This window comes from Electrophorus electricus, chromosome 1 (genome assembly GCF_041902795.1).
Source record: "Electrophorus electricus isolate QZ-2024a chromosome 1, ASM4190279v1, whole genome shotgun sequence".
NCBI lineage: Eukaryota > Metazoa > Chordata > Actinopteri > Gymnotiformes > Gymnotidae > Electrophorus > Electrophorus electricus.
Genome location: NC_137497.1, coordinates 26,778,686 through 26,791,615, shown reverse-complemented (window position 1 = coordinate 26,791,615; position 12,930 = coordinate 26,778,686). Strand labels below are relative to the sequence as shown.

The window sequence follows — 12,930 nt, the reverse complement described above, 5'->3', positions numbered from 1 at the left end:
CTCTAATTATCCTGCTGCTACTAGTAAATAACCAGTGTGTAGGTATGTATGTATGTTAGTCTGTGTCACTGCTAGAATGAGCAAAGTCCTGGCCTCTAATGCAGTCACTAATTTATTTCAGCTCTGGATGCACATGCAGTGCTGCATGTTGAATTGTATATCCAGGATTCTAGCCCAGAAAATCTTGCAAGTTGTACCACTGTTTCTTTGGCCAGCCATGTTTCTCCCAGGGTTCATGCTCAACATGTAACTGTGTTAACTTGTGTAAAAGTCACCTTTGTCACCTTTAGTACTATGTCACCTATGTCACCTTTAATAAAAGGGATGTACTTTTATAAACACAGGTTTTGGACTGAACTAAACTTGAACTTAATTTAATAGATTCTTAGAACCCTCTTTAGCAGTATATGGCCTATATTACTGAGGGAAATAAATCATGCAGCACCTCCTGCTATTAATATAAAAATAAAGAAATGTAGTCCGTGTCAGTGTCCTTAGGTCACTTTTGTACAAATCCAATATAATGAAGGACCTCCATCCAAAACATTATGTTCTTTTGGAAAGCCTGTGTACTACACCTTTTACAATATTTACTACCTCTACATCTTTATCTGTCTATAAGATATGTGATGACTAGGACCCCACCAAATTCACACCCATGTAAACTGCATCACGGACCATGAAATCTCATGAAATATCAGGAAAATTGGGGGATTTTTTTTTTTATTGGACACATGACTTAACTGGACAGCACAGAGTTAAAAAGCTTGTTGCTTTTTTTCTGTTGCTATGGAGATGAGTCAAAGCAGTTATGTAAAAAGTAGTAATGTAAAGTTACACATTGTTGACCTGCACAACTTCTCCTTTAATAAACACTGACATTCATGGTTTTGATAAAAACCATTCATAGAAATTACAACCTCGCTGTTATTTGACATTCCCGCATTTTGCAAATTATTTTAGCATGGTGCTGCCAAGCTGAACAAGTACTTTCATCTCAGTGAGACAGAATGAAAACTAAAACTCTATCCTGATGTTCAATGCTTACCACTCAGCTATTAAGGCAGAATATCAGTTTAGTATGGCAGGCTAGCCTGGCAAGGCTAAGGTACTGTCCTAGCTTTCATCTCCAGTTCTAGACTGCCCTGGGAGAAAGAACACAGCTATCAGAAACTGGATTGCTAGCAAATTTGGCATTTTTAAAAATCATAAAATCATAAAATCATGCATTAATAACTTTCCTATCTATTATTCATATTCTTATGTTAAACATATATATATATATATATATATATATATATATGAAATTTGTAATATACTGTATACACAATAGAAATTATACGTGTGGTAAAAGAAGACATATGTATTCAATATAAAAATTGTAAACCATAGGATATAACATCATATTTGTGATGTTTACACTGAATATGTAATCTACAATGTATGCTGAAGATAGTCTTGAACTCACTGTCTGCACGGTATCTTCACTTGAATGTCTTCAGTTGAAAAGGTTTCACTGCCTATCTGAGATCAATTATTCTATTTTTGGTAAAGTTTAGTGTTTTAAATAATCAGAGACGCATGGTGAGGTGGGATTTAGTGCTGCGAATCTTCATACAACCAATCAGGAACATTCCACTCATTTCTACAGTGAAACATTGGTGAATACAGATGGCATTGTAGTGTTCGTTATGGCTTCACCTTTGGTACTTAGATGTAAAACTCTTAATATACTTTAAAGCTATGCATAAACAGTGTGCACTATAGTGGCATGTAATTCCCAATTAATATTTGCAATTCATATATGCCGATCTTTTATCAAATTGAAACACACACCCCTGAATTATGTAAAGGCTGTTTAACACATTAATCTTTTCTTTCTTTTATTGTTAATTTGTTTACAGGGCCACATATCATTGTGGAAAAGGCTACCTCACATTACTTTGCTTCAACTTCGATAAACCACATCAGCTGTTGTTACAATTTAACTACCAAAGCCAGCAGGCGGAGCGCTACATTCCGTTTCGGTCGTATGTGTGAGGAAATAGTGAAGACAGGTCGTTACAGAAGTGGTCTCGTATAGCAAGCAAAACAAGCGGGTAAACGAGGTTTTGTGTTGGGACGGCATGGATTCAACCTTTTCGTCTTTTATTAAGCTTAACTGAGACAAAAAGTGGCTCTACGAAAATCGTTATCCCATACACGTTAACGAGGAACGCGCCACAAACAAGCTGATTTTCAAATCTGCAACACGGATGTAATGAAGTCAAGGGCATACTACTACATGACTTCGCTGGCGGTTTGTACAACGTGACGTTTCTGTGTTGCTGTGGTGGGCTTAACGTAAAATACCAATTTCTGTAATATACAGATATACTATACTGTAGGTTATGAAGCTTGTGGAAAGTAACGTATGAAGACACATTACGCAAATTCCTAAACTAACAGGTTGATGTCACTGTATTTGTGAGAAAGAAAAGGACTATTTTTCCATTACGTGGATACGGCTTTTTATCCGGAAGAACAAGAACTTTTAGGCTTATCACTTGCACAAACCATGAGTGAGAAACGAAGACAAATATTAGCAAATTTGGATCGGTAAACTTTCTTTATCGGTAAGTTCACGTTGGAAATATATTTTATTTTATATTGTAGCGATATGTAATGGTCACTGCGGGCCATCAATCTCTGATTACCATGCTGCGATGTTGCTAGGAAACTGACGTGATGGAGCTGTTTGGTTTACTTCAGGTCACCACTGTTTTTCAATAAGGATTCAAATAAAGTGTTTTAGCTGTACTCTGAAAAGAATATAGCACAATAAAGAAAGTGCCCTACAATTCTCTTTTCGAATAAAATCATTTACAAGTGACTACAATTCTTAAATATGTTTTCGGTAGACAACATTTTATCATGACGCAGTACGATAAATTGCTCTTCATAATAAATGTGTCACAGCAACGTCAAGGATGTAAGATTCATGTAAAATCAGCAAGCTTGTCACACATGACGTCTTCAAATAATGAAGATTCACAAAAATGTTTGGGCAACTGCATGGTATGAGCCGTATTAACTCGCAGACAGGCAATCAAGTAACAGCTAGGCCTAGGTCCCCAAGCAATGTCTATTATGAGGATCAAGAATCTATTGCAACGTTTAATTGGATTCAGCAATGCTAAGACAAGTAGGCCTACTTTTCTGAAGCTGTGTGTTCATATCTTTGCATTAAGGCTGTTGTATGTGTTATATTCCCCCCCCCCCCCCCCCTCACGTCAGTATAATCCACGACATACACCTATGATGACTCCTGTGTTGATAGAAGAATAAACATCTTGCACAATGGTCTGACATTAGCCTGCTAAAAGTTGCTATCAGATGCTTGTCAGTTGCTTCAAGCATGCTTTCCGTTCTTAAAAAAAACTTTACTGAGATGTCATATCATGCACATTCAGTATGCGGCAGAGCATTGTGTTGTTATGCAGTGACATTGTGTATGCCAGTTGTCTCACAAAACACAAATAATCATGAGACTCTTCTTTTTAGTGTTGCTGCACATTTGTAGTAAATCTATCATATTTAACACAGACCTTTAATGGCGTACTAGTAAATGAGAAATGTATAGCTCATAATTATATTTAACTTGTTAATTAAAATTTCTTGTGTATGTTTCATAAAATAATCAGTACCCCTATGAAAATAAGCAGTATTCAAAATAAGACGCGTGTGTGTGGGTGGTATTGATGTTGTGAGTTTGAGTGGGTGTGATCACTCGGTCTGAGTGTTTCTGTGCCTGTGTCTGAATGTGATATGAATGCAGTGCTCATAGAAGGTGACTTTGTGTTGTGGATTTAGGGAGTCTATAACCATGATCTTCAGAAAATGTTTGTTTATCACTTTAAAGTAAAATAAGTTATAATTAGCACATACATGTATAATACACATGTTGTTGAGACTGAGGTATATTTTGTTTTGATATGTATTATTGTTGTTTGTAAATGTATTATTTAAAATATTTGCTATTTTGGTTATTTTAAGCCATTTTAAGTTTGAAACTGAGATCATACTGTAAAATCATACTCTAAAAAAAAGAATACCTTGTCCTACAGTCCTATCATCAATCTTTTGTGCTATTATCATGGCATGCATATTATCATAGCATGGCATATCTGCACTTTGTGAGAGGTAATATAGGTGTAGTTGTCAAAGGTTCAGGTTTGTCCACAGTTGGTGGGGAATAAGCTGTGCAGTCAAAGACCTTACCTGCCACTGTGGCAGTTTATTGATTACTGTGCCATCCACTGCCTCACCTTTTTGACCACTCTACTCTTTTTGCACACTGACAGCTCCCTTAGGGCCAATACAGTGACTGAATAAAAAGTATATTATACTTCTTACAGGAAAAGCTTTTTTCTATAGTGTAAAGTAAAATAGTGTTGTCTAGGCAGCAATCAGACCTAATATACAGATTGTTAACATCAATCTGTATCATAGGCTCATTTAGAAATCTTAGTTACTGTCATAATTTAATTTAGTTCAAGGTTATACTTAGTCTGTTACAAAATACAATTTCTCTGTGATATAACAGAGAGAGTTGCATTTTGTCATGTACTCTAACAGCATATGATATAATGGGATTACAAGTTAAATTAACGTAATTTCTCAACTTTGAGAGATGGTAAAAGCTGAATTTGTATTGTAGTGGTACACCTAACGAGGTTGCACAGTCAATGAGCCAATGTGATGCCATAAAGATGATGGTTTTATTTTACCATTTATGATGAGACATAAAGGTTATCTTGATGTTGAAGCATGTCCAAATGCTTTAAAAAAACATAAACAGGTCTGGTCACATAAAAGAACAAAGATTACACCAAAACATTCTATTTATGCTTTAATTCTAGCAGACTCTCTCTCTCTCTCTGTCTCTCTCTCTCTCTCTCTCTCTCTCTCTCTCTCTCTCTCTCTCTCTCTCTCTCTCTCTCGGTCTGTCTCTCAAAAACATTATGGAGGACAGAAATTTTGACTGAATCCTCTTCATAGAGGTTAACCATACATTTTAATCTATACTTGTCTGCAGTGAAGATTTGCACGACAAAAGGCAGTGCTGTTCTGAGCTTAGCTACAGTAAATCCCAGCCATCATATGGTTGTGCACACATATTGCTCACTGGCTATGGCTAAATGCTTTATTCAGTGAAAACAATTGAATGTCAACAATGTGACCCTTCAGAGCTGTCTCAACCAGGAGATAGGACTGATAGTCCGTACTCATTTAAGGAAAGGATTGATGAACTCTAGTTCAATGGTGTCACGGCCTGAGTGCTGCAGGGTGTTGAGCCGGATGCACAGACTCCCTTGATGATCTGAAACATTTAATAACATAAAACATAAAGGACACTCGTGGCACTCACACATAATAACACTAATAGACAGCAATATAAAAACAGTATAAACAGCAGCAACGACAACATAAAATGACATAAACGCTGGGTTACATTAACAGTAGCTACACATTCATTGACACTAATATTTGACACTGATGCTAACAATGACGCCCACACTGACAGGGGTTTAAATAAACAGACATACTCTCAATGTTAACCCCGTGCAGGTGCATGCCATCACGGAGGATGTGGCAACAAAAGTCCCCTGCATGCGGCAGGCCATACCACATGACTTGGGGCGGGGGGCATTCCATGACAAATGGCCCGCTCACCCTATTATCCTTTCTCATACAGCATTAGAGTTTAATAATAATAATAATAATAACAACAACAACAACAACAATAATAATAATAATAATAGGAACTTTACATAAAACATAAATGTTTTATAAGTATTTATTATTTAAAGTTTCCCCATTTTTAAATTTTGATCCTTAAAAAATCTAACTCGTTCTTTGTAGACACAGCATATAGTTGCCATATAGTTGTTTGTGCCTTGCTTATGAGTAAAAGTTTGTTTCCACTTGAGTTGCCAGAGGTCTTTATCACCACATGTGCTACCTAAAATGAGAGCCAATCTGGCTTTCTGAAGTCACAGTGAAAAGACCGAAGGGCCGAATGGAATAGTGTGGAATGGAAGTATATAACCACACACTCAACACTTAAATCACTTGTATTTTTGTGATTTTAATACCAAAAATCAAAATGTTTGAAATTAAAAGTTCTATTGATTACATTTTATAATCTTAAATGAAGCATGAATTCATTTATCTTTATGAATGTGCATAAAAAAGAAACAAAAATAACTCAATAATGCATGAGATGCCTTTAAAGTTTTCTTGATCAAGAAAATCATTGTCTATTTGTGACACTGCAAGCAGGAACAAGTTGTGAGTGGTAAAAAGAACAAGTTTTATTTGAGAAAAACAAAAATAAGCACAGTAACTAAGCATGAAAGACATTGGTAAATGACTCGGGGCAGTCCCAATGTGAGGCTAATGTGAAGTGTTGGATGCTAGCATCCGTGGGTTTTCAATAGGAAGGAGATAGTGACAGGAACAGGTATGTGAAATTATCAATAATCTGGTGATTGAGAGCAGGAAAGTGTTCCGGGCTTATGAGTGATGCAGTGTTGGCCGGGACGTGACATGTGAAAGGTAAATTGGTCAAAATATAGTAACTGCCAAAGGTGAAGTCAAAAGCCTTTAATTAAAAATGACCATGTTTATCTTCACTGTGGGCCATTAACATCCTCAAGGTATCAGTGGTTTAAAAATTTGTGATAAATGTGTAACTTAAAACCTGAAGCTGGTTGATGGTATTAAAGATACTGATTACTGTGTTGATTAGACCTTAGTGAATTTTCTGCACAGTGAGAGAATAAGATCAGTGTGTATACAGTGTTGATGTATGGCTTTTTAAAAAATATTAAAGCTTTAGCTTGCTTCTGAATGAAGCAGTGAATAATGTTGAGAAAGGTTTACTGAAGTATGTAGGGGTTGACCGATATGTTTGTTTTTTTTTTTTGTTTTTTTTTTTAAGGATTAGTAGTAATGCTGATAACCAATATCTGGGGCTTATACTCATTTATCATAAATTTTATGTTTTCAGTAAAACTTTATGAGAATGCAGCTTCCTTAAGCTCACATTAGTTGAACATAATGCTTAAGTGCTTTGAGCTTTAGACTGCATAAAGTTTGTAAAAATACTAACTTAAACATTGTAATCTTGAAATAGATAAAACTAAATAACTCAAAGAAATTTTAAGAAATTACAACAGGAATCACAATAACTATAGACAGTTCCCCATTGTATTTGCATACATTTAAAATAAAAAAAATTCAGTGAAATGAGAAAAAATAATGAAATTCCAATTTCCAGTATCTTCTCAGTAGTTCCAACTGAGTAACACCAAATTGCAGTATAGAAAGAACAACCGCTCATGTGTTTTTGCTCCTGCATTGATGTATGTTTGTCAGTTCAACTAATTGCTCAGTCTACCTAAAAATTATCTATTGTCTCATTACACAGAGGAGTTAAAAAGTTGAAGGAACTGATCTGATATCATCAGAATCCAGTCTAAAAATGGTAGAGGACACTGCAGATCATGTAATAACAGTTGGGTTAGTTTGAGTAGGTCACGTGATAACAGTCAGGATAGTTTGAGATGGTCACATGATAATAGCCAGGTTAGTTTGAGGAGGTCACATCATAACAGAGTTTAGCTACTGAATTTTCCTCATATAATGATTGAAGAATGAGTTGCTGATGGTGGATGGGAAAATTGAAAATGGAGTAACTGGAGAATAAATTAACTTCAGGTAACTTTGTGCATAGATTTTCTTTGGCTACATAGAATAACCATTTTGTAATCTTTATCAGATTACATTTCTATTGGTTTTAATCAGAGGTTGAGTGAACAGACTCAGTGCATGTAGCCTCCCGCTGTCTGCACACTTAGTGCCTGGTTTGTGGGTTGTGTAGCAGGTAGAACAAGTGAAATTTACATACCACTGAAATTTACATGATGAATTATAAGGTCAGTATTACGTTTATGTATTATGTATTTAATTACAGTTGCATTCAGTAATAAGAAAAAGAATGCAGATGAACTGTAAATTTCAGGAGTGAGTGAGGCAGCCATATTGAGCAGAGAGAGAGACAGACAAACGAGAGTGAGTGTGTGTGTGTGTGTGTGTGTGTGTGTGTGTGTGCGTATGTGTGTATTTGTTTGCACTAGGTGACCAAACTGATGACCAAGGCATTAAATATCATCTCACTAAGAGAGACAGTGACATATCCCTGTATGGAATTGGATATTTAAAACATATCAGATAGGTTTCAGTATCAGGTAGCATTCAAATGGAAGATATCGGTATCAGATTGGTACAGAAAAATTGGTATTGAGTCACTTAGTTGACTAGGGTATATGCAAGAAAGCCTAGATACAGGCTACAATAATTGTATAAAACCTACACTAACAAAATGCATAGAACTATAAATGTAATATCTGAACAATCACCCAAGAAAAATTGTTGCTATTTGGTAAAAAGCAACAGTGAGTCTTAAAATGAACCTTAAAATGTTTATTTAATTTTGACGGTCAACCAAAATTTAATGTGATAACAAGTTGTAGTTTGATGTATTGAATGTATCAGACTCTTGAAAACACTGCATGATTACATGAAAATAGGCCATTTAGCCTGTGCTGAGTGGTGGAATCTTTGGAAGTAGCGCATTAGTAACTGTCTGTACTTTTAACGAATGAAAGTAAAAATGACCAGAAATTGTGCATAACTTATTTATCAAATGTAAAACATTAAGTTATTATTCTATAAATAATTTAGGCTGCTGCTTTTGGGAAGCTGGTCTGCATGGTCCCATGGGTACACAGTCCATGTTACACCACATGCTCCATGTGGTTATTGATATATTCCTATGTTAATCAATGTAATCTTTATACTAGACATGTGTGACATGAAGCAAGACAGTGGGAATGCTCATGGCAAACACAAAAATAGGCTTTTTTCCTGCATGGCAAACCAGCAGAAATGGTACAAAATGAAATATTCTTGCTATAACATGCAATGCAGGCACATAGTCAAAAGAGAAAATAACTAAACTAAGATATATTTTTACTCAGCAGCATTATTACAACCTTGAGGGCAGGGGGAGGCGCTGCTGGCGGTTACAGCTTAGGGGAAACAGCTATTTTTCAGTCTGTTAGTTTGTAGTATCTGACTGCCCTGTGCTGCTTGTCAGTCTCTGCTGATGCTGCTAGCTTTCTTGGTTATCATATATACTATTTGATTATCCACTGAGGTACCCTGTGTCTTTTTGCTCTGCGACTGTGCAGTTAGCATACCACAAAGTAATGCAGTGGGTATGGATGCTGTCAGTGGTACTGCAGTGGAGGTTCAGTTTTTGAGGGAGTATGCCTGTCTCAGCTTTCTGCGAAAGTGCACTCTTTCGTGAACCTTTTTCACCTTATGAGAGGTGTTAAAGGGCTTTGTCAGCTCTTTTATTATGGAGTTATGGGCTTGTACTTGTTGACTACAAAAAGTATGGTCTCCAATTCTGATGCATTGTGGTCTGTAAGTGTGAAAATCCAGAACCCTTGAGCAGAGTAATGTGCCTACACCCAGGTTACAGAGTTTGATAACCAATTTATAAGGGATTATGGGATTAAAAGCAGGCCAGAAGCCCACAAATAACATCCTTACATATATCTTTGGCTGTTTAGATTGATCATATTCATTAGACCTGGCATGCTCCCACTGTTTCCACTGAGTTAGTTAAGAACTATGTCACACTTCTGAAATCATCCCTATAATTCTGCAAAATTAAGGTTGAGGAATGATGAGAAAGCATCGGTCCTGAGATGTTAAATATCAATCAAGTTTGCAAGTTGATGGAAGCCTGCAGATTTTTGCTATGGGAAGAGTTATTAGTCTCACTCACTCAGCTATAAGAACTTACTAATTTAAACACCCTTGGTAAATATAGCTGAGTGAAAGATCAACAAAGATCATCTTTCTTGATCACAGAACAAAAAAAGCCTTGGGAAATTTATTGATTTAGTTTTTTGCCAGTCCCAGCATGAGTCTAGTTTTCCTCCATCGCAAGATAGCTACCAGCCTGGGAGGGCTAACAAGCTTTCTTTGAGCCTGCGAAACCAGTGACCACTGTCACTCGTGCATTGTTTTTGGACAGCTGAATGTGAATGTCAAAAAGGGGTAACTTTTGATTGTGTTTGTGACCTAACAGGTAACCATAACTGCCTGGCATTGTACTGAATAGTTAAATTAATGAGATGAGTGAGAGAGAAATAAGGCTATCCTTCCCACACAGCAAGCAGGGCCAGTTATGCTCCTGACCATGAATGACTGAGAAATTGTTAGGATTCGAATGGGAAACACTGCTACTTGCCTGTGATGTCACTGAGTTGGCTGAAAGCGTTATTGAATAAATAGCCAGATTCATACATTTCTCATGAAAGATTTCTGAACATTTTTTGGGGGGGACTGAGATTGCAGCATATTTATATGGCTGTTGTAAAAAGCATTATATAAATAAAATATGCTTTGCAAAGTGTTGTTAGTAAACAAAAAAAAAAAATTCTGAATGCTAAACCCCTTGTTTAATAATTGGTTCACATAGACAATGAACTCGCCTTATGTCTATATACCCACTTATATCCCAATATTAAACTTATTTTGACCATACCTTAACTATATAGCATTCTTTTATATATTATTTGATGGCCATTATAGACAAACATATGACAGCTTTTATTAAAGGTTATGATGATCTTAAAAAGAGTAATTACTGTAAGAGACAAAACAACTAAGGAAGGCATGTCAGGTAGAACAGAAATAGGTTGGTTTGGATTCAGTTAAGTGAGTTTTGTGACATAAAATGTAAAAAAGCTAAAAACGCATACCTATCCTGCTATATAACTTACTTACAAAAGGCTTTTGAAAAGTGGGTATTACAGTGATAATATGCTATTCACGAATATATATTTAGGTGCTGTCTAGTTTTTATGTGCTACTAGCAGTAGCATTGGCAGTCAACAACTCTGGTGTTTTTATTATGTATTTATTAAATAGTGACTTGGTGACTGTACTGTCTACCTTGGCAGGTAGCCTACAGCATACAGACACGTCTATTACTAAACCGCTGGTGAAAGTGAGAAAGTATATGTGTGTGTGTGTGTAGGAGTAAGAAAGAGACTGGGGTGGGGCTTGTTTATTTTTTTAATGTGATTACAGTTCATGGAGTAAGTCCATGTATTCACCATTAAAAATAGTCGACACACCATTAATTCCTTATTCAATTTTGAGAGGTCAAGCTTTGGTTTCTGTGTTTAGGACCTTGAGAAAATGATACTGTATAAACAAAGTGGGATTATAATAACTTCTAGGACAAAATTATTTTGACTTGTTAATTACGTCCCTCTTTTAGTATTTGGTGCATTGTCTTCTCAGTAATGTTTGATGAATTAGGTGAACACAGCAAGAGTGTGCTACTTTTCCCACCATACACAATATATACAGGTTCCTCAAGGTTTTTGATTCAGCTGACCCCACAGGTTTTTATGCTTTTCTCTGGTTGCTTTCAATGGCTCCAGGCATGTAGTTTCTTACATATTTTTCATTGTTGATATAACGTTTTATGTTTTTAAGTCACATTGGTAAATGTCCTTTTGAAATTATATGTAGTTCAAGACATTTGCACCACACTATAATAGTTTTAGCTCTTACCATCTTATCAAGACTAAAATCAAAATTCTCTAAAGGTGTTTTGCTCCATTAGCAACAATGTTATACCCTTTAACTTATTATAAGCAAATAATATTTTGCTGTATTTGGTACTATATATTCAAAATACTGAATTCATGAATTGTATTTTTATCCATAATGTTATGTATTCTTTATATGACCATCCTGGTTTTGTTGTTGTTTGTTTGTTTGTTTGTTTTTGTTTGTTTGTTTTTTTAGTTGCAGAACCTGCCTATCAGCTTGTCACTGTCATGAGCAAAGCTTGCAAAGTTGTAGTGAGAAGGGAGCTAGTGATATACGGAAACGAAAGGTAGAAAAAAGAATCCCTGCTCTCCCTCAGGGTGCCCATTTTGCAGCACTGCAATTTAAAAATGAGGAAAAAAATGAGAGAAAGCCAATCCTTTCAGCAGCACCATAGTGTTAAAATAGCTCACCCCTCCCTCTTCCTCCCTCATTCACGTCATTGTTTGGTGCACAGTATTTGCATCACAGTAGTTGCTGTCATTCTGTGTTTTGGGCAGTCTATCTTTTCTGCTTATTTTACCCTTAAATTGCCATTGTTAAACTTCTCCTAAGGTGAATATTCGGCTGTCTCCCATCTGATATCTTGCATTTGCTATTTTTTTGAAAGATAATTACCTTGCCTTTTATCACAGTTTACTATATCACAATATAAAAAAGCATGAAAAAAGTATGCTAATTTAATTGTTTCCTGTCTACTATGACAGGTGCAGTATACTTTTAATAAACAGTATAGCTTTAATTTGATGAACTTTTACTGCAATTCTAATGATTCATGTTAATAATTATAGTATATTTTAAATATGTTTTAAATAGCTTACAGGACAATGAACAGTAGGTACACAACTTAATAATGGCCTATCACAATGGCCTATCAGCATAGAATATGACCATAAAAACCGTGTTTTACCGTCAGTAGTAATTAGCTAGCTCTGCAGCAGTATTAGTATTAGTGGTGGTGGTAGTATAGAAGTAGTAAGTAGCTCTGAATGTTCAAAAACAAAGCTCATGTTTTGGAAGATAACAAAGTCCACAGCTGACAGTGTTAGCACAATTCCTCCTCTGAACACTCAAGTTTCTTTCCATACCAGTGTTACTTACAGAAACATTTAAATAGCTAGGTTAGCTAGCATACTTCAGGCAAACTTAGATCAGAGCAAAGACCCAATCTGATCTTTCCAT

At 35.8% G+C, this 12,930-nt stretch overlaps 1 protein-coding gene across 6 annotated transcripts in view; it reads left to right on the top strand.

The window, feature by feature from the left end:
• Positions 1 to 2,046: 2,046 nt before the first annotated feature.
• Positions 2,047 to 12,930, top strand: part of LOC113581620 (membrane-associated phosphatidylinositol transfer protein 2-like) — a 60,417-nt gene continuing 49,533 nt past the window's right edge. For all 6 annotated transcript variants that reach the window (XM_035525979.2, XM_035525978.2, XM_027016906.3 and 3 more), the window contains exon 1: positions 2,047 to 2,615. The gene's annotated coding sequence lies outside the window, so the exon portion shown is untranslated. The remainder of the gene's footprint in view (positions 2,616 to 12,930) is intronic.